Below are 6,000 nucleotides of genomic sequence, written 5' to 3' on the forward strand. Positions count from 1 at the left end.
TAAACTTTTCAATTAATACCGGCTATAGGATGGGTCAAAGATAAATGTTCTTTATTGTTCAGACTGCTCTGTCCACCTCATTGCATTCGGAGGGAAGGAAGTTCATAATTGCTTGTATCTTGATATTTGGTATGTGCTTGGCTGTAAAGTTTTAAGGGAAGTTGACAAAATGTTTATTAATAGACACCTCAATCATAGTTTATGGTTGTGAATTAGTTTTAGTCTCAGGATTCATGCACAGAATTTTGCAAACATTCTTGTTTCTTTTTTTTTATGTTGCGACATTTACTGTCGATTGTAACAGTTTGTTTGGAAAACGTGGTTTCGTTCGGCTTGAGTCTCAAGATTTTTGACACAAAAGGAACTGTGCAATTTATGGTCAATTGAACTTATAAATGTGGTTGTCTGCCTTTTAAAAAAGTTGTGACGACAAATACCAATACAAGTTCTCTACGGGTGCACATCACATGGGATATTGTTTTTGGAAGCTACCACCAGAAAACATGATTGCAATTGTAGTGGGGCTCCAGTTCTGTCTAGTTGTATCACTTCAATGCTAATGTGTAGTGAGCACACTGATAACAGTTTTCAGTGGTCCCTCTAGTGCACCAACGTTGTGATCGTCACGTGCAGGAAATTGTGAAATTATTTCTTCTTTTTTGGTTCAGACTACTACGTTTTTTTTGTGTATGTCAAGTTAACCGATATTTCAAGATATCCGAGTTTGACTCCGCGAGGGATCACTGTATATATAACTTAAAATTGTGCCATTAGTCATAAATTGTTGCATTTCATTTACTTACAGAGCCTCCAGATATACACCTGTCGCCATGAATTGCATTAAGGCACCATGGTGATAGGTCGCAAGCCTCCAAGGCCCTGGTGATGACGCGCGCAGCACCATGGTACTGCGCATGCCATCACCTTTAAAAACGGTGTGAGGATGCTCAACACCCTTTATTTAGGGTGTTGAGCGTCCTCAACACCCTTTTTTCAAGGTGTTGAGCTCAACACCCTCTTTTCGTCCTTACACCCTCTTTTCATCCATACACCCTTTTTTTGCGAAAACACCTTTTAAAGGTGTTAGCCATGGGACAAGGTTTTTACACCCTTTTCGGCCAAAAAGGGTGTAAAAAAGTTTAGTGTGTAGGGGCCCGCTCCTTGGTAGGTAGCATTAGGCTATTGAGTCTTCATAAGAGTACCTCAAAAATACTCTAAGGAAGACTACGCATTCTGAATACTTGTCGAGACACTCTAAGCGCTACACACGCGATCTTATCACCGGTGGTCAAAAGAAAGTGGTTCTCTTTCTCCTCGTGTGTTGAACAATTGGGAAGTACAACTTGAAAGTATTCATATGTGTCAGAAGCTGGAAAAAATAACTGAATTACTAGAAACACGCTTTTTATCGCACTAAAACATCAAATCCGATCAATCCTAGCATAGGCACTGCTGCCCCTAACGAGGGGTGCGTAGCAGACGACAGCGGCGCAAATCCCTAAGCCGACGTCAGAGCCAGGGGCGCAACTCAAACATCTCGCGTAGGGAACCTAGATGCTGCCGTCTTTAAGGGTGGTGTCAGCCTTTGTCGCACCAATCGCCGCCGCTCGCCAACGCACAGTGTTGCCCGTCCAAATATCCATTGCAACGGGCGACGAAAGCACCATGTTGGTTCACGGCCAGTCGTTCCTACTGCGTCGTCCATGTTGGCGCGGGTGTTGAAGATGTGCTAAGCGCTGCGATTAAACAAAGCGCTCTCAAGCCAGCCTGTGCCATGACACCATCCTCGCGCTAACTGCGTACTTTGGAAGCAAAAATGCCAGGCTGTTGCGTGCCGTAATGCAAAAACCATTGCAGGCAGGGCGTACGAATGTTCCGCTTCCCGACCAGCCCTAACCGGCGCAAACGTTGGATTGCTCAAGTGAAGCGAAATTTCTGGGATCCCACCTTTGCTTCCCGTGTTTGCGAGGTGAGTACTAGAAGGATTGCACGCAACTCTTTAGCGTGCATTTAGTGAGTTTGTTTCTTGCCCTCTGCCAGTTTAACCTTGGTTTTGTTGTGCGCCGACATGCAACGGGTGACAGTCCCCCATTGCGAATCGTCAGCGCTAGCTAGCTCCGCAGACTCCAGCAGGGTTGCGCTACCATGCTTTAGTCGTACGGTTGACATTACGGAATGTCTGTGTGTGGCGATTCCGCCCGTGGAACTATATATGCTCCTAGCTTTGCATGGTCTGTGCACGTTATAATCGTGCCGTGTTTACAACAGAGCGTTCATAAGGAATCGTTTTTTTTTTCGGGATCAGGATATTTTGGTGCACGAACATCGTCACCGAATGCTGCAGGCATTTTTTCTTGCTCATACTTATATATTAGTTAGACTACGGTTTTAAGGTTTGAGAGCTGTGTGTAAAAATGTAAGCACAGGTGTTGCTTCGGTGCCTAAACCAAACAGACGTAAAACCAATGGAATGACTGTGAACAAATAACACTGTAAATGTTTTGTCGGGCTAGCTTAATTATATATATGGACGGTTTTATGCATTGATTTACTCGTTTACGGTAATGGACAATTCGTCAACCGGTATTGATGGTCTGATCTTACGGCTGAAATCATACCTCCGAGAAGGCTAAAACAGCATGAATGGAGTGAGCACGAAACCTAGGGTAGTTATAAGCTTATGCCGTAACTTGAATGGAGCGTTTTGGTTTCAGCTTATGGGATTTCATAGAACGCTGGAACAGGATGCTGCATTTAGTCCGTTCCGACCCCCCCCCTCCCCCAAAAAGAGGAAAAAAAGGAAACCGAGCTAAGTACTTCGGTACCATGTGGATGCTGTTTCTGGGTATTGTTATTTTCTCAGCGTTTATTGGGTTTTGTGTCGATCGTGCTTGTAAACAACTTGTGATCTCAATTACCAAATACCTCTGCTGGATACAGAAAGACACATTGCTTTTCTGCTGTATGTCTTCCTGAGCATATAAAATCTCTCTCTCTCTCTCCCTTTCCAGAGAAGCCAGTTTTTGTCTTATAACTCAAATATGCCCGTGGAAGAGTGTGCGCTGCGTCAGATTTTTTTGCCTTTTCTTTTAATTTTATAACAGCCCAGAAACAGTATTTCATATAGTGATCTCAGTATCCTTGTAATTCTGGTCGAGCAAATGTATATGTACTACGTGTGTGGCTGTGGTGCTGTGTCTGACTTTTCGTGCTGTTGCTCTATTCTAGGCACATTTCGAGGACACAAGCTTCGAGCAAAGCAGGCAGGACGGTTTGAAGAAACTATGGCCAGATGCTGCTCCGGCGCTGTTTCCTTGTCGCTGTAAGTGAGCACTGTTTAATTTGCTTGTATGATTCTTTGTATTATTGCTAGTGCCTGAGTGAAATGCTTGTAAACCACACATTTGACCAGCCATGGTCACGGTACTGGTAAAAAGTAACGGTGTTACAGTTACAGTTACCTGAACCAAAAAAGTAACCCGGTTACAGCTACAGTTAGAGTTTCCAGAAATAGCGTGTTACAGTTACTGTGAAAAAGTAACGTTGTATCGTTTCCGCTACTGCGTATAACACTAAGTATGTGGCTAGTTAAAATTGCACGAGGTAAAATCCCCGACGAAGGGAACCTAAAAGGGGGCACACTCAAGCCCAACACCAATAATTGTCGTGTACTCATTTGTTGCACCAACTGTTTTGTTGATGCAGGCGTCGGGGAATTTATTTGTAAAACTCGTTGTAGCATAGGTTTAGTTGTTTCTCCAAGTTAGCATCCAAGAGGTTCTCTCTTTTCGGGGGTCCAATTTTTCGTTTCTTTCTTTTTGTTTTTTTCTGCTGCACTCAATACGAATGGAAAGTTTTAAAAAATCACTTTTAGGACCTACGTCAGACCTCGGTTTTCTGCAGGGAAGATAATCGTCTTGGCAACCGTGTTGTGGAAAGATGAAAGTTAGCGTAGATATGGGAAAGGAGAAAGTGAATAAATTGAAAGCACGAACTGTGCGTCGGACTTTAATGAGTGTTACTGGTGGAAGATTTTTATTAAAAAAACGCAAGTAACCGTAACGGCATTTCCTGTTAAAGTTACTGCGTAAATAGTAACAGTGGTACAGTTACAAGTTCCTCTATTTCAGAAGTAACTTGTTACAGTTACAAGTTGCCGCAAAAAGTAACTAGTTACCGGTAACCCGTTACTAGTAACTAGTTACTGCCCAAGACTGCATTTGACTTTTTTGTAGTTTTGCGAAAAAAGACGTGCCTAATGGCCAGCGTTTGAGTGACTTTTTGACGAACCCAGTCACCCCTGAAGAAGAAGCCGAGCCGGCTTGGAAACGTCGGGTTTTGTCTATGTATTGGTTGGAGCATAATTAGATTTCAGTTAACAACTTCCCAACCAGACAGAAGTCTGTCAAAATGTTCACCTTCAAGTCGAACTCAGTAATGGCTGAGTTCTGCCAATAGTGAGTCTGAAATCTAGAATGTCGCCTTTTTAGTTGTAAGTAATAATACTGGAGTGTTCTTGTTAATCTTTTCAGCTATACCAAAGCACAGATTGCCCCCTGAGAAGCGGACTCCTGCATCGGCCCTGCTACGTCGGCGTGCAGACAACGTCTTAAGTGACAGAGTCGGCAGCGTACAACCTTGGACTAGAGTTCGGGCATCAGAGGTGACCTCGTTGCCGATTGTGAATTCTGAAGCAAGCAGTGTGGTGCAGCAAAGCTGCGCCTTTGCAGATGTAGACACTACTCTAAGTGTACATTCTGATGACACCCCAAGCAACACTGATGGTGCCAATAATGATATTACTGCTTGTGAATCAGTGCCTCCGCGCCTGTTACAACTACTTTTCAATAATGTTGCAGCCGATACGGGCAACACCCGTCACTTAAGCCTTCATTGTGCATCGTTGCCAGTTCTACTGAGGAGTTCAGCTGCTTTTTATCATGCATGTACGCCAGAAAATGATCCCAAAAATGTTTCATGTTCATTCGAGGAAGCTCGAGGCACATCCCTTCCCCTAGATAATGGTCAAAGTTGCAGTGCTGAGCCGTCCTGGTGCACACAAGAATCGTTAGCTATGTCACAGATTTGCCGAGAGAATGCAGAACTCCGAAAAAACGACCTGATTCGCAAATACAAGAGCTTACAAAGACTTCACAAGAAAGCAGAACCACAGCTGAAAAGTGTAACGAAAAAACTAGCATCTGCTCAACAAAAAAATCTATGCATTAACTGCTTCAAGCTTTCTCAACAAGGACCAAACGACTGCTCTGACAAAAAAACTACGAAAAGATCAAAATGGTCTGAAAGACAACAAGAGCGGCGCTTCAAATTAAACAGGCATGTGGTACCACAGGATATGAACTACTAATGTCATTGTTATATACATTACCCTCGAACAGAACCCTGGTTAGAAGACTCCAGAACATCCATTTTTGCCAGCTGTTCTTCTCGAAGTACTAGATGTTTTAAAGCGCAAAACGGAGACAATGCAAGACATAGAAAAAGACTGCGTGTTATTCATGGACGAGATGGCAATAAGCCCGGGTTTCGATCACGACCGCTCTCTAGACTACCTTTTCAGGGGTACCACACTGCCAGAGTCGAATGTGCAATGTGCAGGTTGCCAACCACGTCCTTGTTTAATGATCTGTGGGCTAAACACAAGGTGGAAGCAGGTCATAGCTTATCACTTCACCGGGCGATCAGTTGACGGGGCAATCCAGAAAGGTGTTGTCTTTCACTTAATTCAGCTCTGTTTCAGCATCTCATAGCGAGTGCTTGTGGTAACCAGGGATATGGGATCAGCAAATCGTGCAGTATGGCGCGAACTAGGGTTCTCCAGCAACAGGCATTCAGAGACAGTCTGTTCTGTACCACACCCGCACCTTGGAGACCAGAAGTGTTTCTTCATGGCCGACCCAGTGTATGTTTTGAAAACCATTCGGTGCCAGCTGCTTCGTTCAGAAACATTTACACTAGGTAAAAAAACGGTAAAGGAGC

Source organism: Haemaphysalis longicornis, unplaced genomic scaffold (assembly GCF_048455015.1).
Source record: "Haemaphysalis longicornis isolate Haplotype H1 unplaced genomic scaffold, Haemaphysalis longicornis Haplotype H1 scaffold_29, whole genome shotgun sequence".
Taxonomy (NCBI): domain Eukaryota; kingdom Metazoa; phylum Arthropoda; class Arachnida; order Ixodida; family Ixodidae; genus Haemaphysalis; species Haemaphysalis longicornis.